Source organism: Bemisia tabaci, chromosome 2 (assembly GCF_918797505.1).
Source record: "Bemisia tabaci chromosome 2, PGI_BMITA_v3".
NCBI classification, from domain to species: Eukaryota; Metazoa; Arthropoda; class Insecta; order Hemiptera; family Aleyrodidae; genus Bemisia; species Bemisia tabaci.
In genome coordinates this window covers 41,050,093-41,075,237 of record NC_092794.1, presented here as the reverse complement: position 1 = coordinate 41,075,237, position 25,145 = coordinate 41,050,093, and the positions used below count along the sequence as shown (strand labels likewise).

The window sequence follows — 25,145 nt, the reverse complement described above, 5'->3', positions numbered from 1 at the left end:
CCTTGGCCAACAGTACTGTTAGAAATTCAGGCGCAAAATACCCGCTTCGGCAGTAGAATTTGTGCCTCTCGCAAATTTTATTAATAAACGATAACAGCACATGCAAAATTACTAAACAATTTACCTACCTTCAGTTATTTAGAATAATTTGACACCAATTAAACCTGTGAAACGCAATTTTAATTTTCGGGACCTACCTTGGGATCGAACCCGGGACCTACCGTATCCTAATCTAACATCCTAACCGTTACACCACTGAAGCCAACGGAAGAGGGACATTCAAATAAGGACCTTACTTGTAAGTGTCCCAGTCAAGATTTAATTATCCATGATTTATTTTTTTAAATATGTATTACGTTTTTATTTAAATCGACTTCTTAAAATTATTATTATGAAAGAGATGGTTTCTAATAAAAATACTTCGGCAGAAAGAAGAAAAAGAAATGTTTATTCCACATAAAATTGTAAATTGATGAATCGAACAATTACACTACAGCTCATCTAATTAAAAATTATCATAAAAGGGGGAAATCTTAGAAAATACTATTTGGAAAAACTAATAATAATAAAATACACCATGAAGAAGTTCAGTTGGTAAAACATGATCTCATTTTGCCCCTCAGAAAATGGAATCTATCTTTAGCACATTTGGGTAGTTCCAGGTCCGATGAATACTTTCCAGTCAGATTACTCAAGTAGTTATTTTTTCTAGGGCAATTGAACTTCAGAACAAAAATTCGAAAATAAATACAGCAAAATGAATTACAATGATAGCTTGACTGGAAATTATACTTGGAACTACATGCATAACAAGACTGTGAATAAAACGAACATAGGTTGATGGGTACGAATGAAAGGGTATTCTCATTGCCAACTGCTGCAACGTAACTCTGACAATGAGTAAATCTAAGTTAAAAGTGTTACATTAAAAATTGCATGTGTATTATTTTCTTACGAGGAAATTTTGCATGTAAAATTTTTCGATGGTGACTTGCATCGAAATTTGAATAAATTTTCCGTGTAAATGAATCGACATGTAAAACTTTTACTTGCTGATTCTACATGAGACTTGAATTATAGCAGACTTTGACGTGTAAATCATTGAGGTTTATGCGTGAAATTCAGCATGTGAACAAGGTGGAGAAATAGTGCTGGGTTCACATCATTTCGCGGGGAAAACAAAGCCAAGAAGTTCCAAAAATTATAATTAGAGGCAAAAATAATTTTTTAACTCTAATGAGTGCCAGTACAAAACTATGAGGGCGGAGAGTGTTCCGCTCAGGCAGTTTGCATTGGAATATTAAAAGTTGGAGTCACGGCGAGAGATGTATACTGGTTTGGGTCTTTGTTTTCTCCGCGAAATGGTGTGGACCTAGCACCATTTCTCCACCTTGTTACATACAGTTCGAGCCACTTCTTAGTGCTTTTTTCTCTCTCTCATTTAGCACGTAAAATATTCACAGATTTGCTATAGCACCAAAGCAAATTACTTGAATAAGGTGAACCAACACTAACAAGTCGTTTTGACCATTGGTGTGGTAAATGTGGCCTCTGTAGGTTAGCATCATTGACCAATATCTGTGTGGTAATTTGGAACTAACACGTCAAGGGGAGCAAACCACACTGACGAGTCGATTTGACCATTGGTGTAGTAAATATGGCTAATGTCAATTTTTTTTTTGCTACTTTGATTTGGCGAGTGCAACTTTTGATTTAGTGTCACATGTCAAGAAGATTATCTGCATTTCTTGTAATTGTAGTCACTCTTGCTAAATCCTGACTTACCAGACCGACATAGTTAAAATCACCAATGCATTTTTTTCCGTGCACTAACGCGGTGGACGATGCCATATAACAAAGTTTTTAACACGCGATTTCACGGTTAATATTTTACGTAGAAAACTGCTGTTGGGATAAATCCTATAATATCGGCCAATATACGAGGGTCAAGATTCAAAACACGGATCCATAGGTAACCAGCACAGCTGATACATTGAAAATTTATCGTGGTTTTGGCTTCTTCAATGATAACCCCTACAAAATATCGCCGAGAAATTTGATGAGTTACTCATCATGTAGGTGTCCTCCTAACACAACTTGTTCACAAAAAACCTTGTAAGGTAACTGCACCAGTAATTGTCACGTTAAGGATTTTTTCAACTTTGAAGGTCTATTTCTCTGAAAATTTGAGACTTATCGTTGATATGTTGAATTTTAACAAATGTGCATACGCTCCTCTGTTTAAAAATGGCCCAAAGTAACATTTTTCATGCTTTCGCTGAACTTATTATTGATATTTATGGAAAATGAGAAATGTATCGGTAATTGGCACCCAAAAATTAGGATTTGCCAGTAATTGGCAGGTCGTGCACCAGTGGCTAATTGGCAAGCACTTATTTTATGCATTCATTAATATCTATGTGTTTTTAATTTTTGTTTTCATCGTGTTTTTGTTTAATATGTTTTATTTTTTTTTCTCTGTCAACCTTATCTCCTTAACCTCAAAACACCCAGTGTCATTCATTGGAAGATCAAAATTTGAGTAGGTACACCAGAAATTGGCAACCACTGCCAAACACTTGTGAAGCCCATGCTTGCATTATACCAATGCTATGCGTTGCAATTGTCGCCTTAATAATTAGGATTTTTACCTTAACTTTGGATAAAATAAGCCAGCATAGAGTGTAGAATCGATCAATACTTCAACTTTCACGATTCATTCGAAATCAAAACTGCAAACCTTTAACGAAAGAGCCCTGGTTAATATGTTTCGTGCGAATTGGCTTGTAAATCACCTGATGTCCATGCAAGACGCGCATGGAAATCAATTGGTTTCCATAAAAGCCGCATGGAAGTCAAATCATTTCCATGCAACTTGCATGAAATTGCTTGCTTGCATGAATTGCAACTTGCTTGTGATCTCCAAGCACAGCAGAACTCAAGTGATTTCCACGCGAGAGGAAAACGTCATCATTTCCATGCAGTCTGGATGGAAACACGGTGCAACAAAAAAAAAATGACGAAACTGTCTCCCGGACAAGATAAGGTGATCCCTATGTATTTTCACAGTTTTATTATTTAATTTAATATTATTTTCCTTTGTTCACTTTTTTTATTATTTAATTTAATATTATTTCCCTTTATTTACTTTTTGCTTCATTTATGCACGCCCACAAAAGACCACAAAAGACAACAAAAGAAGGAAATGTCAACGATTTTTTGGGGACTACTAATGCAACCCGCAACAATCGTCCGTGAATTCTTCAAAAAAACTACGTTTGACTCATCTTTTTCTTTCTCCTGTTTTTTTTTTTTTTTCAACTAAAATTAAGATTCTTCTGTATAATGTTATACTGTGCTCAGTGTAGAAATTTCCAATAATTATTGAGGTTAACGAAATTTCATAAAATCTTGCATATCTGGTTTGACCCATCGTGATTAGTACCAAGTCTTTTTGTTTTTTCCACAATGCCTTAATAACAAGGACTTCGTTTGCAGGCTGCTCAAATAATGGTGGTAACGATTCCATACTCATTGCATGGCAAAAGTAAAATGTCCAGGCACGTTGCATTGAAATCATAAGATTTTACTGTGCAGCTAAAAAAATTACAAAAATTTCTCTCGGACAAGATAGGTCGATCCTTATGTATTTTGAGGCGCTGAATCCGAATATGACCTCCATTTTTTCCCATTACCCTCCAGCCTTCCGGCAAAGTCGATTTTACCCGGAAAAATGGCAATTTTCGGGCATTTTTGGTGTTTTTGCGACTGTTACCCCCTGCAGAATGTGGGTAAAATTTTTCTCAGGTACGAGAAACGGCTACTTCAATGTATTTTGAGCCGTTGAGTCCGAACATGACCTTCATTTTTTCCTACCACTTCTCAGTTTTCTGGAAAAACGACTTTTCCCCGGGAAAATGAGCAAATTTGACGTATATTTGTCATGCGCACAATTTATTTGTATACATTTTCCTGGACCCGTGGTACAATGATTCGTATGTATAAGCCGCTGAATCCGAATATGATCTCGGATTTTTTCCATCACCCTGCAATTTTCCGGTGAAGTCGATTTTTCCGAGCCTAAATTTGTGCATAAGCTTTCCCGGACTCAAAGGGGATTAAAAATATATTTTTAACATGTTCGCGACGTGCGATACATCGATTCTTATGTATTTCAACGCGCTGAACCCGAAAATGACCTTGGATTTTTCCGATCACCCATGATTCTCCCGGAAAATCGATTTTCCTCGGAAAACTGCATTTTCAGGTGTTTTTTGGACGATTTTCCTGTTGTGAGGAGTTTAAAAAATTTTCCGAGACCCTCTTGAGGTCCGTGCTGCTATTTTAAGGTCAGCTGAGTCCAAATTTGACCTCTATTCGTCTCTGACAACCCCCCCCCCCTTTACTAGCAAGTCCGATTTATCCGGGGAAAAAGCTTTTCCGAACCGTCCCCACCTCCAAGGACATTTTAAAAATTTTCTGCATTTGTGATACATCGATTCTCGTGTAATTTGAGCTGGAAAACCCGAATATGGCTTCAAAAATTCGTTATAATTCGAGTGTTCCGTAGAAATGGTGGGTGATAACGAATTTCTGAGGCCACATTCGGGTTTCCCAGCTCAAATTACATGAGAATCGATGTATCACATATGCAGAAAATTTTTAAAATGTCCTTGGAGGCGGGGACGGTTCGGAAAAGCTTTTTCCCCGGAAAAATCGGACTTGCTAGTAAAGGGGGGGGGGGTTGTCAGAGACGAATAGAGGTCAAATTCGGATTCAGCTGACCTCAAAACAGCAGCAGAGACCTCAAGAGGATCTCAGAAAAAAATTTTACCCACATTCTGCAGGGGGTAACAGTCGCAAAAACACCAAAAATGCCCGAAAATTGCCATTTTTCCGGGTAAAATCGACTTTGCCGGAAGGCTGGAGGGTAATGGGAAAAAATGGAGGTCATATTCGGATTCAGCGCCTCAAAATACATAAGGATCGACCTATCTTGTCCGAGAGAAATTTTTGTAATTTTTTTAGCTGCACAGTAAAATCTTATGATTTCAATGCAACGTGCCTGGACATTTTACTTTTGCCATGCAATGAGTATGGAATCGTTACCACCATTATTTGAGCAGCCTGCAAACGAAGTCCTTGTTATTAAGGCATTGTGGAAAAAACAAAAAGACTTGGTACTAATCACGATGGGTCAAACCAGATATGCAAGATTTTATGAAATTTCGTTAACCTCAATAATTATTGGAAATTTCTACACTGAGCACAGTATAACATTATACAGAAGAATCTTAATTTTAGTTGAAAAAAAAAAAAAACAGGAGAAAGAAAAAGATGAGTCAAACGTAGTTTTTTTGAAGAATTCACGGACGATTGTTGCGGGTTGCATTAGTAGTCCCCAAAAAATCGTTGACATTTCCTTCTTTTGTTGTCTTTTGTGGTCTTTTGTGGTCTTTTGTGGGCGTGCATAAATGAAGCAAAAAGTAAATAAAGGGAAATAATATTAAATTAAATAATAAAAAAAGGGAAAAAAGGAATATAATATTAAATTAAATAATAAAAAAGTGAACAAAGGAAAATAATATTAAATTAAATAATAAAAAAGGGAACAGAGGAATATAATATTAAATTTAATAATAAAAAAAGTGAACAAAGGAAAATAATATTAAATTAAATAATAAAAAAAGGGAACAAAGAAAAATAATATTAAATTAAATCATAAAAAAAGGGAACAAAGAAAAATAATATTAAATTAAAAAATAAACAAGTGAACAAAGGAAAATGATATCAAATTAAATAAAAAAAATACGTAAAAGCTTAAAATACATTTTAAAAAATAAAATTACAGAAAAATAGTGTAAGTGAGGAATGATCATATAAAGAAAAAAATAAATTAAAGTGAAAAAAGTTTAAAATAAAATAGAGTTAAAAAATAAAGTCAAAGAAAATAAAGGTATAAAGTAAAGTAAAAAAAAGGGTTAAAAAATAAAATAAAGTAAACAACTAAAGTAAAGTTAAAATCAAATTAGGTAAAAATACATCTCATTTTTAAAAACGCACAAATGTACCTGTATTCTAAATATTCTAGTAATCCGATCTAATCGAAGTTAAATCCCCGTTTTTCGATTCCCGTTTTCATCACTCGGTATAGATCAATCGGTAGGGTCTTCGGCTAGGGTTGGGTAGGTCTCAGGTGCAATCCCCGATGCAGGCAAAAAAATTCTAACCTACGGTAACGCTAACATGGACTTTCAATAGTTCAATTAATTTTATTTTTCAAGATTTCGATAATTATTTCCTTACATTATTGTTAGGGGTGCCTCTTTTTCCCCAACCACCCTGCTTAACATTTTCCATGCGGCTGATTTTCATGAAGTTGATTTCCATGCCATTTGCGCATGGAAACTTTTCCGTCCCAATTTTCCATGCGGCTGATTTCCATGCAAATTTCGAATGGGACATTTTTGCCAGGTAGATGCTTACCCTTCAGAATTTCATGAGAAATGCCGGTTCTTTGATGAGGCATGGAGGTGATTGTGTTTACTAATACATTTCTTCTTCTCCCATTTCTTCAAAATTAGCATGGTAATGTCAACAGCTCCCGTTATTTGTATGATTTGAAACTAAATAATTACTAGTTCATAATATCACCAACGGAGCTTATTATCTTGGTCACCTAATATTTGAGAGTGCGAATTACTGATACAGTTACCTTCTTAAGCGTAGAGAAAACAAACGAGTTTGAAATGAATACGGCGAAGAATAAATGAGTTAAAATACACGTAAAAAGTCATGACCTTGACTAAAGTAAATTTAACCAAAGTTACATTACAGCCCTAGTAGCCAAAATATGGTTTATAATACCGTTCAAGATACGTAAAAAATACCTATTCAAATACCTATCAAATACTTAGGGTATTAAATAGCTGAAAATAGGTATAAAATACCGCATATTAAAATATCCTATAAAGTGTCCTTTTTTAAAAGTATAACATACCATATAAAATAGGTATGAAATAGGGAAGTATTAAATACCATATTACATGGGTATAAAATGGGGTATATGCCCCAAACGATGGGGTACCATTTTTAATGTGTAAAAAGTAGGTTCCTAGATGGCCTGTACAAAAGATAGCATGTGTAACACTCATAAAACCGTTTATTTTTTTACACATGGATACAAAGAACAAATGAATAAAACACCAAAGGCTTAGAATACATCCTAGTAAAGAGATGAAGAAAGCCAACGAATAAACAGGAGTATAAAAATAATAATACAGATCAACATCCTGACATAGAAGATTCCAGAATCAAGACATAAGAAAAAAGGAACATGATGATTACTCAAGAGAATCAATTCGATCGACGAGTCTTTAATTATTCTTTGGATCAATGTAGAAAAAACTGTTTTTAGGTAGTTTATTAAGTCAAGACAACGAAAAAACAAGCAGTGAACTCCAACACAATGTGTTGATAAGGCGCGTCATTCACTCACACATATCAACCCCTTTAGTTTTCATTTATAGAGATTTCAAAATAGGCAAGTAGCACAACAAGAGAATTCATACGATCCAACTCTTCAACGACGCACTTTGACGAGACCTTGTATTGTGAATGTAGAAAGCCATTCGAACGAGTTTAAGTTTTTTGATCTGCCTTCAGCAATATCTTATCAGATTCTTAAAGAAAAGTGCTACGGAATAATTTAAGCGAAGAAAGGAAAAATTCTGTCGAACTCCTGAAAGATACAGTCGATTTAAAGGTCTTTTTGGGGCTAAAATATCCAAATCACCGGTACCTACCTATTATAGATCCCGATATATTATTGAAAAGAAATTGACTCGATATAAATGCAATGGGCCTGTTGCATGCAAGAGATACAGCCATGCGAATAGACTTATTAGAGGTTAAATGACACGAAAATTACGATGGTCACATTAAAAAAGTCTGAAATACACTCCTAACTGTGCAATTTGCGTTGTTAAGAACGCGCCTTTTCAAATTTCCCGCGTCTGGGGGCAGTTTTCTTACGAAACAATTAACGGCAACTCGCGGCTATTTCCGGTCAACTAAAACTGACAACATAACCTAAAAATCGGAGCTCGTGATATCGTGAAAGAAAATGTAGAAGGATTGCGTTGGATATTTAAAAGTTGATCGATTTGGTTACCGCATAAAGCGTATATGGACCACTATAAGAGATCACGTTGGGTTTGTAAACAAACTGAAGGAAAAAATAACAACAACAACAACGACTCGGCATCTTCCGGAAATCTTCGAGCCCGCCGTTTGCTAGTTTCCGGTGATTAGAAAACTGCCCCCAGACGCGGGAAATTTGAAAAAGCGCGTTCCTAACAACGCAAATTGCGCAGTAAGGAGTGTATTTCAGACTTTTTTAATGTGACCATCGTAATTTTCGTATCATTTAACCTCTAAAAAGTCTATTCGCGCGGCTGTATCTCTTGCATGCAACAGGCCCATTGCATTAAATATGTCTTGATTTTGTTATTTTAAACGTACTTCCATGCAAAGAAGTTCAACCATGTCCATGCTTAATTCATTCATGAATTGAAAGTAAGCAATCTACATCCCGAAAATCTACCGATTTGCCGTAAAAAATTGCAGAAACTTGATATACCAGGTCGATGCCTTCACTCGTTGAATTTACCAACCAATTTCGTGGGTGCAAATATATAAAAATCAATATGCGATAGTCATTTTGGGTGCATTTATTTTTCATGAAACAATAATAATTTCAATCCCAAAAACCCATCAATTTTCCGTATAAAATCGAAAAAATCGAGATGTGTCGACTCCCTGACGTGAAAATTAGATTCTACGTGTAAAAATACTTACACATGGATATGCTGAACAGAAACCATGTGTGGACACAGTTAGGAAACATAGCCCCAGAATACTTTTAAAGCGCCTTTACTTTCCAGAATCTTGACGGAATTTTTTTTTGGCTTAAACGACTCAAGAGACACTGTAGTTAAAAAATATTTAGAATTTTCGATTTTGACACAAAAAAAAAAATGTTCGTTCAGGCACACCCTGTATTGTATGGAGTATTGCGCTGGTATTCAATCCTTGCCTTCAGATCAAAATTCTTACAAGGAAGCCCCTTGCAAGAGGCGAGTTTTTTGTAATTTCTCCCAATTTTTTCTCTGTTATATAGTTGAATTGCTTGCCAAATTCTGAGATCAATTATATTTAATTGTAATTTATACATTTCTTTTTTCCCCTTCATTTTATTTTTTGTATGGAGAAGTTTCGTTGATTTCTTCGGATTTCGAATACTGTAACTTCTCTTCTATTCGGCCGATTTTTATGAATGAGACCTCTTTCAATTCGTCTTTGAACGGAGAGTAAGGAAAAAATTGCTAAGTACTCGTGAAACAATTTTTTCGAAAATTTGATGTATCACAGCGTGACGGTGAAATGGGTAATCGAGTGAAAGTAATTAGGTCTGACTGTGGCGAGGGCCGCGAGGGTCGCCTTTTGTTCTTCAGCTGGGAAGCGACGCGGCGAACCGAGCCAGGACCGGGACACTACCTGGGTTTTGTGCCTGCCTGTGCACTGTTTTGGCCTGATAGGGGAGTGAATTTCTGTATGGGCCACGGTTAGCACATGGGCAAATGAGTCTCGAGGCTCATCACAGATTGCACTTACCACTATCCTGCTGGCCCTGGCTATCAGAGCAAGGAGTACCAAATTTTGAAAAGGATAACAGGGGTATGGAGATCTGTCAAAGCAACGTTTTAAACAAAACGAAGAAGTGAAATTCTCATTCAACGAGTGCCGACCTGATCAGCCATCCTCGAATCAGTTCGCTTGCTTCTGCTTATATATGCATATTTTAAATCAGCGCGTCGCATTCTAAGGTTTTTTTAAGAAAAACCAAGTAACGTAGACTCTTGGTATTCATTACACATAAACTAGGGAGCCCCAGAATGAGAAACAACTTTAAATCATAATTATTGACGGATAAATAAACTTTTTACACCCTTTGGAAAATCTCAGAAGTTCGCGGTAGTCACTTTTCGGTAAGGAACTAAGGGACTCGGTTATTGTATCGAGTGGGGGGTCGAAACGATCGCAAAGGCGGTATACTACGTATACGCGCCAAAAAATAAAAATGTCTCATTTAATGAAAGGAATTAATGCTTAAAGTAATCTGAATGGAATTTCTGATCATTTAGCCATAATTTGGTAGCGAGCAATCAGCTGTAACTAAAATGTGAAGATCCCATACTGGTGCCTTTCGGCTCAATTTCGTCAAATGGCATTATTATCATCAAGTCACTGTTGAAAATTCAAGGTTCAGTAGTGTATAGCAACCAACCATGGCCTAAATTTCCAGAGAAGCAAGTGTCCCCAGGGAAATAAAGCGTCTCCATGGAGGCACGTGATATTTGGGCCATGCAAACATGCTCAATTAAATTTTGGAAAATGAACAAAAAACCCTCACCAACTTGCTCGAATCTGCAATCCATTGGGTTGGGAAAATCCACTTTGCGACAATGAATCCGACCATTTAGAACTGGTATAAGTACCGGGGAACACTTGAAACACTATGAGTGCATTATGTCGGTCTTCTGTGGTGTAGTGGTTGTAGCACTGCCCTACCAAGAGGTCCCAGGTTCGATTCCCGGCCAGGTGACCTGAGTATGATGGTCTCAGAAAATGGTCACCTGGGGCAGGAAGTAAGCGTGGGATTAGCCAATTAAGCTATTTACAGATCCGTTAAAAAAAAAAAAAAAAAAAAAAAAAAAAAAAAAAAAAAAAAAAAAAAAAAAAATTGGACAAAAATTATAGAAAAATGTAAAGCATAAATTATAGCAGCAATGAATCAAAACAATTAGAACTGGTATAAGTACCGAGGAACACTTGAAGCACTATGGGTGCATTGTAGAAAAATCTAAAGCACTCTTTAACGTAAGAGAAAAATTAGCACCATGATTTGAAAGCTGATCAAAACAGCAGCCTGGATGTTGATATTTTGTGTTCGTCGGGTAGACATAGGTAAGAAGGCGGAGCAAGCTTGGTCGGCTATGTCTTATTGCTGCTTTATCATGCCTTAATCAAGTGGAATGGACGACATATAGTTGAAAACTGAAGAGGTGCCTGCAGCTTGTCGTGAGTTCGACCCGACATAGGCAAAACAAAGCAGCGATAAAACATAGCCGACCAATCACGCTCCGCCATTTAGCCTATGTCATCTATTTCTACCCAAGAGACACAAAATTTCAACAATCAGGCTACAGAACATCACTCTCAGAAAAGCGCTGACACAACGCCATTTTTCAATTAATTTTTAGAGACTAAAAATGCATTTTTCAAAAGATGCGACATCATCCCTCGGCACCTATAAAAATGAAGCTTAAACAATTTATTGATTTACTCTGATCATTGAAGATATTACGGTAGCCATCGATTCTCTACCCGACGTTCCTTCCACACATGACAGGGAATGTCGAGAGGTACAGAGCGAATGCCACTAAGCAGCGATGTACTACATCTGATATGGCAAGTTCCTGGAAGTGTCGATCTGCAAAAATTCAAAGCGAGAGACGGATCATCCAATTGATCCACCTAAAATTAATGACCGTCAATAGAGATAGACATTAAGGTACATTACAATGAATCATCCACCATTTGATAACAGAACGAATTCAAAGTGAGAGTTAGACCCTTCCTTCTGGAGGGAGGACCAAGAAAAACTTAAAAATTGACCACTTCACTACTTACTGGTCTGAGCTACTGAATGAAACATAGTCCACCAGTCAGTCAATACATTTTGAAGCTCAGGGACCTACCATCCAATGTTGACGGATAACCCGATTCAATCACAGATTGCCAGGATACAATGAGTATCTGATACGTAGAGCAGTTCATTCTTGTTGAAGCTCTAGTGGTTCTAGATATTTTAAAATCAGACAACTTTCAGAAGACTTCAACTTTCATGTCCCACAAGAGTTGAAGTAGACGCAACCAAACTTTAAGTGTACTTCATTCTTTTGAAGACGCATGGAAAATGCAGGTGGTATGAGGATGTTCATGGGTGTTCCTACAGACTTACTGGAGCACTCGCCTGCAATAGTTGGGAAGTTTCTATTTGTGATAAGAGTCCGCTCCAAATAAGATTTGCACCTTTGGAGTGCATCAGCGGATCCACCATCTCGATTCTGCTCTTCACTTTCAATGCTAAATTGATGAAAGATTATCTTCCGTCCCACCAAAGGAGTTTGTACACTTATTTAACGTAGACTCTCCACTCAACTTTGTAACTGCAGTGAGAAATGGCACATGGTAGTAAATGCATGCATAACTTCATATAATTTCAATACCTGATTATGAAAAAGTTTTGTATGATTTGAAGGACCTAACCTACAATTGGGATCCACGTTAACGATTAAGCCCCATAGCAAATAATGGGGCAGTTGCGCTGGTCTCAGAAATGTATTTTGGTGTTTGAATCTTGTCGAACAAGATTCAAACGAGACGGTTAGGGCCATCGTCTAGCGGAATATTTTACTCGCATGAGGCACCCAGATATATACTCGCAAACAACAAGCAGAATTACATACGTCCTTTGTCACCTGCAGGTAACGTGAGGTTGGCATGGAAAAAGGTACGAGATAAGTACAAGTACAACCGGTATGAGGACGTAGACATTCGATTAAGTAACCACCGTGGTAACATTATCATTATCACGAACACGAAAGGGAGGATGCAGAGATGAAAATTTTCATTTCCATGAAACTTAAAGAATTAATTTGGTTTGATACTTATTAACAGGTATATATTATGCTTTTGAGATACACCAATAAGAAATCATGTAAAATCCCTATAATATAGACGGATATAAATATGTATATTTTATAAAAAAATTTATAATTTTATTAATTATAAAATGTTTTATTTTATCTACTCAAGAAATGAGAGGAGAAATATGGAGTAAAACATCCTTGAATAAACCATACAAGCAGAAAAACTAGTTTTCATCAAAATATAAAGTATAAAATGTAAAATGATAAATGATTCATTCAGTGAAATAAATAAAAATAATTATGGAATCCACAAAAGAACTATCAACACGTTTGAAACAAATTTTTACTTGTACATTACAAATATCACTTACAGACACACATAAGGGAAGAGGCAGGTGCACTTTCACAAAAAAGGACTCTGTGTAGAAAAATCAATGACAGTTATAAGGATCAAAAATGAGCCAGAATTTCTTGTGCTTCTGCCGTCCTGAAACTCTGGAGTAAAGTCACGGGAAGAGAATACTCTAGCAGTCCATGAGCAACTCATGTCGCCGTGTACTGAGCGTGGGCCTTTGGGGGGGGGGGGGGGGTGTTTCCGGACCACACTGTGTGGCGGCAGCATCAGGTGGTTTGAGAAAAAATCATCCGCGCGGCTCGACTTGAGGTTATGAACACTCCTCAAAATAACAGGGAATTAATCATCTCGGAGGAAAAAAAACAAGATATAAACAGCCTCGACCGCGACCGCGAGTAGGGACATCTCTCAACAGTTCTGCCACCTTCGCACGAAATTCGTAACATCCCACGATGATTTGAGTGGAAAACTTGTGCACGGCCCTGTGAACGGGCAACACGGCAACCCGGCACGGCAAGGGTATTTTCAACGTCTCGTGATGGATCTCTCTTTGTTTCAAGCCGTTCGGTCAGTAGAGAGTAAAAGAAATGTCGAGGAAATTTACTTATAAAGGGGTACAGAATAAGTTTGCTTCGACAAGCCTACCCTGGGGAATCTCTGTTATTTTTTTTTTTTTTTAAAGTAAATTTATTGTTTTAAAAGGGCAACTCTTTTAAAAATCTTAAATTTTCACTGAGAGGAACCTCTTTTTGTGGGTTTATTCAGTATTTACAAGCGGTAAGAATTAAGGAAGAAAGTTTTATAAAAATTACTAAAAGGTTTATCGTTGTTTTTAGACACTTTTTTCCCTTAAGATAAAGAGTTGAAAACTCTTCAAAATTCACGGTACTTTTTAGGCTAATTTTTACCTAGATAGTGCTTTCAAAAATGCTGGAAAAAGATTTTACTCTGCATTAATGTAAATGGTTCTTTGTAGGCTTTGAAAAGTGCTTATCGATAGCGTAAGAATTTCACCGAGGAAAAAGGTACGAGATAAAAGTAAAATTAGCTATTTACTCTGGGAAACAGATGAATAAATCAAGCAATGAACAAATTCCTGCATCGGAGCTGACAGTAATGAAGTATTGAAACAAATATAAAACAACTTAAAAACTTTTAATATTCAAGAAGGCGGCGTCCGCTTGGTTGGATCGTCGTCCTCGTGTTCGTGCGAAGGCGGAGCTAAGACCGTTACATATGTAGCGGCCATCTTGATGACGTAGATAAGTACAACAAAGTATGAGGACGTAGACGTTCAATTAAAACCACCGTGATACCATTATCAACATTATCACAAACACGAAACGAGGATGCAGAGATGAAATTTTCCATTTCTATGAAACCTTAAGAATGAAATTGCCCTGGTAAAAAAGACGACTACCCCTGCGACTAGGAGGGTACATAAATGGAACCAGTGTAGGTAGCCGTGCGACTACCTAGATGTAGTCGTGCGACTACCTAGATGTGGCCGTGCGACTGCCTGGATGTAGCCGTGCGACTACCTGGATGTAGCTGTGCGACTACCTAGATGTAGCCGTGCAACTACCTGTGGGTGTTCCCACTACGTACCCTCCTAATCACAGGGGTTGTCTTGGCGACTACCCAACTTGTGGAGTGCATATGCCATGCAAACATGCTCAATAAAATAGAAAATGAACAAAAACCACTCACCAACTTGCTCGAATCAGTAATCCACTGGGTCAGGAAAATCCACTTGACAACAATTAATCCAAATTTCCAATTAGAACTGGTGTAAGTACACAGAGAAACACTTGAAAACACTATGGGTGCATTGTAAAAAAAATCTTAAGCACTCTTTAGCGTAAGTGAAAAATTAGCACCATGATTTAATAGCTGATCAATACAGAACAGCACTCTCAGAAAAGCACTGACACAACACCATTTTTCAGTTTATTTTTACTTCTAGGAGAAAAATGCATTTTTCAAAAGATCCGACATCATCGGCCATCGCTCGTCAGCAATGAATGAGATAAAAATAAAGCTTAAATAATTTCACAATTTACTCCGATCATTGATGATATTAAGGTAGCCATTGATTCTCTACCCGACGTCCTTATCACACATAACAAGGAAGGTCAAGAGCACAGAGCAAATGGCACTAAGCAGCGCGATGCACATGTGATATCGCAAGTTCCGGAAGTGTCGATCTGCAAAAATACAAAGCGAGAAACAGATCATCATATTGATCCACCTACAATTAATGACCGTCAATAGAGACAGACATTCAAATACGTTATAATAAATAAGCCACCGTTTGTTAACAGAACAAAGTTTTCGTGAGAGTAAGACCCTTCCGTCTGGAGGGACGAGGACCTTCCTTGGACCTTTCCTTCCGAGAAACACTTAAAAATGGACCACTTTACTACTTACAGGTCTGAGCTGCTGAATGAATTACATTACACCAGTCAATAAAATTTTAAACTCATGCCCTCACCGTCGAATGTTGACAGATGACCTGATCTGTCGCTGAATATACATAGGATGGGAAGTTGGCACATCTGAAATGTTGAGGGGTTCATACTTATTTCAACTCTAGTGGTACTAGATATTATTAAAATTAGATAACTGCCAGATGTCCTACAGGAGATGAAGTGGGTGCAAGAAAATTTTTCGACTTGAAATAGAGCCCGCAACTGCAGTTAGGAATAGCACATGGTAGTAAATGCATACACAGACAAAGAAAATAGAATTCACAATTACCTTGCTAGTTAGAATACCTAAATCGACTGAATCGTAAATCGGGAAAGCAAATTCAACTCAAGTTACTTTATCAGTTGCTTAACAATCGGCGACAGGCTCATTCGTGTGTCCGTCGTCCCGAGTTTAAAGGTGGAAGGAGAAGGGAGAGTATTTACCTGTGTTTGATGAAGTTAGGTACAGTGAGGTGGATGCCGATGATACGAATCACGAAAACAACTAAGGAGATCAAATATTGGATTAAATTATTTCATTTTCAAAGTAACGGCATGGTCGACCGTAACCGTTGCGTACGGGTCGGGTCGGCTTGGTGAATTGAAATTTGAAATGAATTTGAATTTAGTGTTCCAAGTTGGATACCGGATAGTTGGGCGGTGGACCGTTCCAACTGTTGACTTTTCATCCGGGTTTCGTATGAAAATGAAAATCAGCCTCTAAAAGCATTTAAGAATGCCAGTTTTTGTACTTCAATCCCTGCTTTGAATTATTCTGCTGATAATTCTCTTTGATAATTCTTTTGATAAATATATACGTCCCTTGAAGTATCGGCAAGGAACGATTATTCCAGGAACACCTTGACAAGTGTTAGGTTATGTTATGTTTTGTTTATATTAATGTTTATCTCCCACATTTGTTCAAAAGAGCTCTACTGGTTCTACCTTTTTCCTTTTAGTCCTTTTACTCAAAAATTGGCACAATCAGTAAGTAATTTTTCATCATCACACCCTTGCGTACTTCAATTCAGTCTAATGGCATCTATTGATTCCAAGTATTCAAATTAAAAATTGAGAACTCTCTTCTTGCCCAAATAGTTTGCCGACTGTTACCTAGCTACTGTGAGACAACAGCTCTTTCACCCGTCCGTTCAATATACTGACTTATAGAAAGGCATCCTCACTGCGTATCCTCTGTCATTTTCTTGAATTGGCTGGCTAATTTATTAGCGAAAACTTGAAACACCTCATCCCTAGAAATTTGACAAATCGCACATTTGCAGTGGTGCGCTGGTGTTGCACTTATTTCATCCCTTTTAAGGCAACAGATAGTTGTTAAATTTTAAAATACTACCAGAGCTGAAACAAAAATGACCGCTCTGCTTTTCAGATGTGCCAACTTCTCATCCTACTTATGTATATTCAGCGATAGATCAGGTCATCCGTCAACATTCGACGGTGAGGGCGTGAGTTTAAAATTTTATTGACTGGTGTTATGTAATTCATTCAGCAGCTCAGACCTGTAAGTAGTCAAGTGGTCCATTTTTAAGCGTTTCTCGGAAGGAAAGGTCCAAGGAAGGTCCTCGTCCCTCCAGACGGAAGGGTCTTACTCTCACGAAAACTTTGTTCTGTTAACAAACGGTGGCTTATTTATTATAACGTATTTGAATGTCTGTCTCTATTGACGGTCATTAATTGTAGGTGGATCAATATGATGATCTGTTTCTCGCTTTGTATTTTTGCAGATCGACACTTCCGGAACTTGCGATATCACATGTGCATCGCGCTGCTTAGTGCCATTTGCTCTGTGCTCTTGACCTTCCTTGTTATGTGTGATAAGGACGTCGGGTAGAGAATCAATGGCTACCTTAATATCATCAATGATCGGAGTAAATTGTGAAATTATTTAAGCTTTATTTTTATCTCATTCATTGCTGACGAGCGATGGCCGATGATGTCGGATCTTTTGAAAAATGCATTTTTCTCCTAGAAGTAAAAATAAACTGAAAAATGGTGTTGTGTCAGTGCTTTTCTGAGAGTGCTGTTCTGTATTGATCAGCTATTAAATCATGGTGCTAATTTTTCACTTACGCTAAAGAGTGCTTAAGATTTTTTTTACAATGCACCCATAGTGTTTTCAAGTGTTTCTCTGTGTACTTACACCAGTTCTAATTGGAAATTTGGATTAATTGTTGTCAAGTGGATTTTCCTGACCCAGTGGATTACTAATTCGAGCAAGTTGGTGAGTGGTTTTTGTTCATTTTCTATTTTATTGAGCATGTTCGCATAACATATGTCATCCGTTGTTACCTTGCATGATGCAAATGTAGCTGGAGGATTCTCCTACACATGCGTAGTGGAAGATGATGAACATTCTGAGAATATTCTGAGTTTAGCTGCTGATACAGAATATTCTCTGATTATTAAAATGCTGCTCAAAATGTAGGAACATTGTTGGAATATTCTCAGAACATTGGGTGCTATCTGGCTGGTGTGGCAGTTTCACCATCGGTATGCTGTAATTAAATCATAGTCTGAGGCATAATGTAAAGGTGATGTCAATATGTAGTTGCACAACTAAGTGTCCCAGAGTTGTGTAGTCACATGTCTAGCGGGTAAAGGTAGGTACATAAACATATGCACCTATGCTTGTGGATACCCACTATTGCTCTGCAACTACACATTCATGGCGACTACTAACTGGTGACCACCTTGCAACTACCTTGCGAATACACTGCGCCTACTGATGACTACCCTTGACAACCATGTGACTACACTGCGACTTCTTACATATGCACACGGCTATGCTATGTATTCGCAGCATAGTCGCAGCGTAGTCGTCTTTTTTACCAGGGTGGTTTGATACTTATTAATAGATATTAAAAGTGCTTTTGCGATTCACCTATAAAAAATCATGTAAAATACCTATAAAATAAATAGATCTAAATATATACAGGGTGTCCCAAAAGTCTCTTCCACCCCCTCTAAAATTTTACCTAATTAATATTTTGAAACGAAGTTTTGGGGACGTTCATCGATCAATGTTAGCTACTTTTTTGGACCAAAAAATTCCCCCCCCGCCCCCGTGGGGAGGGGCTGCGGACCCCAACTTTTTTTAAACAACAACCCCTCCCCCTTCGTGACATATCAATCGAAAAAAAGTAAAATATGAAAATTTTTGGCACAAACCACTTTTCAAAATCTTAATTTTTGATAAAATGGCGGCCGGTCAAAGTTCAAAATAATGGAAATTTGGCATATCCGTTTTTTTGGCGGATTGGGATGAAAACTGGCATCCGAAGGTTTTTTGGGAGAAGGAAAACGATTCTGGTGGCATCATTTTTCCGGACACCCTGTCCTTCTCAAATTGGCGGCGGTGAAAATGGCGGCATGAAGCGGTAAGGGAATTTTTAGGCTGTTTATCGGTCTATTTGCATGAAACTTCATATTAAGGGGGGGGGGGGGGTATTTCGGTATGAGAAAAACGAATCTCTAATTGGATTTTTGGAATTCTGAATAACTTCAAAATGGCAGAAACTTGGAATTACAGACGTTTAGGGATGGATTCGCATGAAACTCGGCTGCCATTTTGAAAGTGTGCAACGTTTCAAATTTTGAAAGCAAGAGTGTCATTCTTGTCGAATCAGAAACCATCAAAACCCCGAGTTTGATGCGAATTCAACCCTAAACGTCTGTAATTCCAAGTTTCCGCCATTTTTTGGCGCCATTTTGAAGTTATTCAGAATTTAAAAAATCCAATGAAAGCTTCATTTTTCTCATGCCGAAATAACCCCCCTCCCCTTAATACGAAGTTTCATGCAAATCCACCGATAAACAGCCTAAAAATTCCCTTACTGCTCCATGTGGCCATTTTGACCGCCGCCAATTTAAGGAGGACAGGATGTCCGGAAAACTGATGCCACCAGAATCGTTTTTCTTCTCGCAAAAAACCTTCGGGTGCCAGTTTTCGTCCCAATCCGCCCAAAAAAACGGAGATTTCAAATTTCCATTATTTTGAACTTTGACCGGCCGCCATTTTGTCAAAAAGTAAGATTTTGAAAAGCGGTTTGCGCCAAAAATTTTCATTTTTTATTATCCTTTCGATGAATTTGTCACAAAGGAGGGGTTGTTGTTTAAAAAAAAGTTGGGGTCCGCAGCCCCTCCTCAAGGGGGGGGGGGGAATTTGTGGTCCCGAAAAGTAGCTAACATTGATCGATGTACTTTCCCCAAAATTTCGTTTCAAAATAATAATTAGGTAAAATTTTAGAGGGGGTGGAAGGGACTTTTTGGGCACCCTGTATATTTTATACCCCATACAATATCCATTAAATACTTAAAAAATATGACATCTGTGCGATACCTATTTGATGAAACTATTTTGGCTACTAGGGTGCCACGCACCTATATTGGTTTGAATATTTGATTATACAATAAAATTTTGTTTTAATTTGACAATTTTGATCTTTTGTCTGACAACCAATACAATTTTCTATACTTTTTATTCAATTCTTTCATTTTGATTCTATTATGATCTTTAAAAGTAAGCCTAGAGTTTAAATAAATTCCTAAATATCCAGCGCTCGTAACGTAAGTAACTTTCTCCTATGGGAACTGGTAATTGGACCGCGTTAAACAGAAAGGAACTAAGCCACATCGGCCATTGCCAAATTTAATCGAGCAATTTAATTTTTTACATGAAAACGGATGTACGGATGTTTGTGCAAATTTCAGTGGATTTTCTCTACAGTACAAAGCAAATTCCTTGAAAATTTCAAAGGAATCCACACAAACATTCTCTCGTAAAAAATTAAATTGCCCAATTTTTGGCAATAGCTGATGTGGCTTGGTTCCTTTCTGTTAAACGCGGTCCAATTGTGGTATTTTCTTATTTGTAAAAAACAGTATGAGCAGATTTACCTACGATGAGCGTGGCGCCATTGTCAGGAACCCAGCCATTTCATCGATAGCTTTTTGTCATCTAAGATTAGAAATAAAAATGTCTTTGTCTCTTTCTGCTAAGGCAGTATCATCTGCAAAAGTGCCAATCTAGCCCCTCTTCGGTTTTGGGATGTCGCTAGTGAAGATATTATATAAATATGGGCCCAGGCATTTTCCTTGCAGTTTTCCTGCCTTTATTCTTCTACATATATGTTGAATAATAATTATCAAATCTAACTCTAAATTTTCTGCTCATTTTAGGCGTGTCAAGCGTTCTTTCACCCATCCCGGTAGTAGAGGAGCTGTATGTGACATGATAGCCAACGTAGGTATTGACGGTGAAACTACCATACCACGTATCCTGGTTTGTGACGTCGCTGACTTCCTGTCCCACTTAGCTTTTAAATGGAAAACTACTCAACGTCAATTTTAGAAAACCTCCGTGATTTATCCTCTCTTTGCGAAGAGACCTCTGTGAAAACTTCAAGGAATGATACTGATTTGTTCTTCTGCAAAAAAATAAAATGACAGCAGATATTTTTAAACACCGCAAACGAGATAAGACGTCTGGTAGTTTCACCATCGATATTAGGTTTTGTCTATAGTCATTATGCCCTTGCCCATATCAAATCACGCCATTCTCATGGCACTTAACCCTGCTAAAAATGGTGAGTACAAATGAGTAGAAAATCAAAGTCAAATGAATAGAATTTCATTTCATATGAATAGAATTTCAACTCATATGAATATAATTTCAACTTTTATGAATAGAATTTAACTAACATGAGCAGAATTTCTCTATTCACTTTTCGCCGACTCATATGACTTGAGATTCCAACTAACATGAGTTCAGCGTTGAATCTGCCGTGTCCGATACCTATCTCAGAAACTAGTCACCGCATCAAAAAAAGAATAAGAACAAAATGCTTTTATTTTTCAAATTTACATATTACGTTGGTGTCTCCTGGTCAAAACACCCCATCGGAAAAATGAAAAAAAATTAAATTCATATGAATTGAACTTATAGTTCAGTAAACGAAGCATTTTGATGGCCAAAAATTAAAATACGGCCGGACTTAGGCCCAATCGATTCTTCATATGAAAAGGTGTTTTTAGCCAAAAGTCCCCATAAATCCCCTTGGGGGATTTCGCACAGTGGTCCGATGAAGTTGAAAATTTGACATATTTTCAAAAATTCACTGCGGAGCGAGAAATAAACTTGGAGAGCTCATCTTTTTTTTCGAAACTGTAGGTAATTGAGTCTACTTTTCGAATAAACTATAGTTTTAAATGTCAAAGTAATTTAAAGGTGAGTAAAATTGAAAGAAATTGAAAATTGAGAATTATTGACAGGCATTTTCCGTATTTACGTCCTTATGAAGACCCGGATCGAAAAATATCCTTCAGTAAAAGTTGTAGATCGTTCTTTTAGCGTTGATTTGGTATATTACATCATAGGTTCATCTTTAAAATTGAGGGAGCAAAAGCGCAAAAACGGAGCGGGTCGACGCGCGGCCGCCTATGTTTTGAATCGTAAACTGGCGATTTTAGGTGGCACATGATGGCAGTGATGGTTAATTCACCTCTGCTCGTCTACTTACGACCAAAATCAATCATTTCCATTATAAAGGCTTTTTTTAAAACGCCATGGTTGCCAGTTTTCGCTTTATTGTTTAACTGTTCAATAATTCGCTCTGGTAGCGATTTATGTAATACTTACGGCTTTTTGTTGCTTTTTGGACGACTTTTTAAACCTCCACCCCTTGTGAAGCAACAGTGCAACTACATTTCAATCCCCTTTGGAATCAAGTAACTGCCCTGACCCCCCCCCCCCCCCCAACCCAATTTTCCAGAGAGTGACAGAGAAAGTGTGAAAAGTGACGACTTTTTGTTTCTATTCAAAATTATTATTTTTTCTTAAAGTGGGAGGCTCACTAATACTTGATTTGACCCCCCCCCCCCCCTTCGTAATACCCCGTGAGCCAAACTTAGACCTTACCCCCCCCCCCCTTTTCAGCAGCTTACGCAAGGTTTTTATTATAGGGTAATGTTTCAGGCTTGCGCTCTTCAGCGTGTGTAAATGAACTTTTTTTTTTCAAATTCATGCGTTTTCTGTAAAGAGTTACTTCACTCACCAAGCACGGGCCCGCCCGCAGACTTTATCGCTGGGCCCACCTCAATACCCTGCAAGGCTCGATGAGGGGATTCCATTTCAACATTTCAGGAGGTGACTGGGCCCCTTAGAGCCGTGGGCTCGCCCTCAGTGCGGCCCTTCATTTACGCCACTGCTGTTGAATCATTCAAACTTTGTAAACATAATAAAAATCGTCTTTAGTCCTCTCCAAGTTTATTTCTCGCTCCGCAATGAATTTTTGAAAATATGTCCAATTTTCAACCTCATCGGACCACTGTGCGAAATCCCCCAAGGGGATTATGAGGACTTTTGGCTAAAAACACCTTTTCACGTGAAGAATCGATTGAGCCTAAATCCGGCCGTATTTTAATTTTTGGCCGGAATCGGCCCCTATACGCCTTCGTTTACTGGACTATTATCTACTCTTATGAGTAGAATATTCTAGTGATATGAGCAGGATGTCTACTCATATAAGTAGAAAATTCTACCCATGTGAGTCGGCGAATTCTGAATAGCCTACTCATCATTTTTAGCAGGGTTGCTCTTTAAGAGGGATATTAAAATGGTTTTAAATTTCTCACGTCTTTTGCAGTGCAAAGCGCTGCTGTCTCCTGAGCATTACTTTGCTTTGGTTACAGTATAGCCAGGGTTGGAAAGTGAAAACCTCTGATTCTCGTAATAAATACTCGTATAATGTCGCTAATGATTCTGTTTGTCTTTCCTGTCTCGCAATTCATTCACACAGTCGCTCCTCTGACGTAAAGTATCTAAATTTCCACGTGAGCCCTGTTTTACATATAAATACATGCTAAACGGGGCTCATTCAAGAATCAAGATACGCTTTCACGTTAAAATAGTGAGGATACGTCTGAGAAGACCCCTTAGAGAGGATCTTAGCTTGTTTCATCAAGAAACTTTTACCTAGATTACGCAGGGACTTCTGCACTATACGTAGTGGCGATCCTTGAGAGTTGGCGACATTGTTTTTCCTCCGTTTAAATGCATCGAAAAGATTTTAGGCGAGTCATGCTGTTTTTCCAAGGATAGATTGTTTTACATATATTTAAATGGGGGAAAAACACTGTTGCTATCTTGCAAAATCGCCACTGAATAATCTACCATGTTCAGGAAAAACTACGCAAAAGCACTCGAGAGTTGCCTTTTCTCCAATAAAATATTTGTCTTTGAAGAGAATTATAAAAACAATCATCCTGACATGGTCAGATGATTTAGGACAAATAAGGATTTCAAATTTTGAAATTTTGTGAAACTTTTTCTCACCGATTTTTCTGAAAATTGTTGCTCATTCTTCACTACAGCTGTTTCGAGCTAACGCTCATCGTAAGGTGATTTAAAAAATGTATAAAAACTAAAATTACGATGCGTTTTCGCAATCGCGAGTGGCTCGGAATCCGCGTCCGCGTTCGCGTTCGTGACGTGACTGATAACCCTGACATTCATTGTTATGTCTTTCTTCCTCACTCCCTGTTATCATGTAGTAGTTCATCAAGGTGGGAGGGGTAATCACCGTTGTTATGGTGCTTTCTGTCTGAGAATTAAGGATGGCTTTGGTTTTAAAACTATCTATTTCGAGTTGTTCACAAACGTTCATTCTTTTGCCCTTTTTGCATCTTCTCATCACCTTCATTTCACATTTCAGACTGGTAGACGGCTCGTTTGGCATAAAGTTAGGTTCTAAGAGAGAAGCTGAACAGCCTGTGAAGGAGCTCAATGACTTACACCCAAAAATCAAGTTTAAACTAGAGTTTGGTGGAAAGAAGTTGAACTACCTTGATTTAACTATACAAATCAAGAATAACAAACTTAAATTCAGCATGTACCGCAAACCTTGCTACACTGATGCGATAATACCAGAAAACTCATACCACAGTTGGCAACAGAAGATGACAGGATTCCACAGGTTCCTTAATAGACTAATAACATTCCTCTGTCAAAACAAGATAACAATAAAGAGCTGTACACCATATTAGAAACTGCTATCAGGACATCCTGAAAATCCTAATAAAGAAAAAGTCAAAACGCATAGACCAGAGACTGTGCAACACAGTACTTGATAGGAATAAAAAATGGATATCAATCCCAAACATAGACAAATTTTCTCAGTCTATAACACAACTTATTGTAAAAAGTGAATACAACGTGACCCACAACAACGACAAAAATCTAGGAAGGGGAACTTACGGACCTGCCGCCTGGGATTGAGCTGAATTTATTTTACAGACTCTATGGACCAATTCTAGAGGTCAATTTGAGCCGTTTTCCCGAATGTGCAATAGGAAGGGCGTAAAAAATTTCCAAAAGTTGCATTTTCGGCGCGTGATTTGGTCGTGCGGCGCGTGGCAACACTGAAGCAGCCTCTTCTACCGCTTTAAAGCATTCGATGTTTAGGAGAGTCCGAAGCCCTACTGCACAGGTGCTGGTTCATTCCAAGCTCATAACATCCCGGGTTC

General features: G+C 37.8%; 1 long non-coding RNA gene across 1 annotated transcript in view; it reads right to left on the bottom strand.

The window, feature by feature from the left end:
- The window catches only part of LOC109036704 (uncharacterized), a 47,410-nt gene extending 23,273 nt beyond the window's left edge, over positions 1–24,137 (bottom strand). Inside the window, exons 1-3 of the long non-coding RNA XR_011899362.1 lie at positions 23,956–24,137; positions 11,408–11,554; positions 10,475–10,697 (exon numbers count right to left, since the gene is read on the bottom strand). This is a non-coding gene — a long non-coding RNA (uncharacterized lncRNA). The remainder of the gene's footprint in view (positions 1–10,474; positions 10,698–11,407; positions 11,555–23,955) is intronic.
- Positions 24,138–25,145: the final 1,008 nt, after the last annotated feature.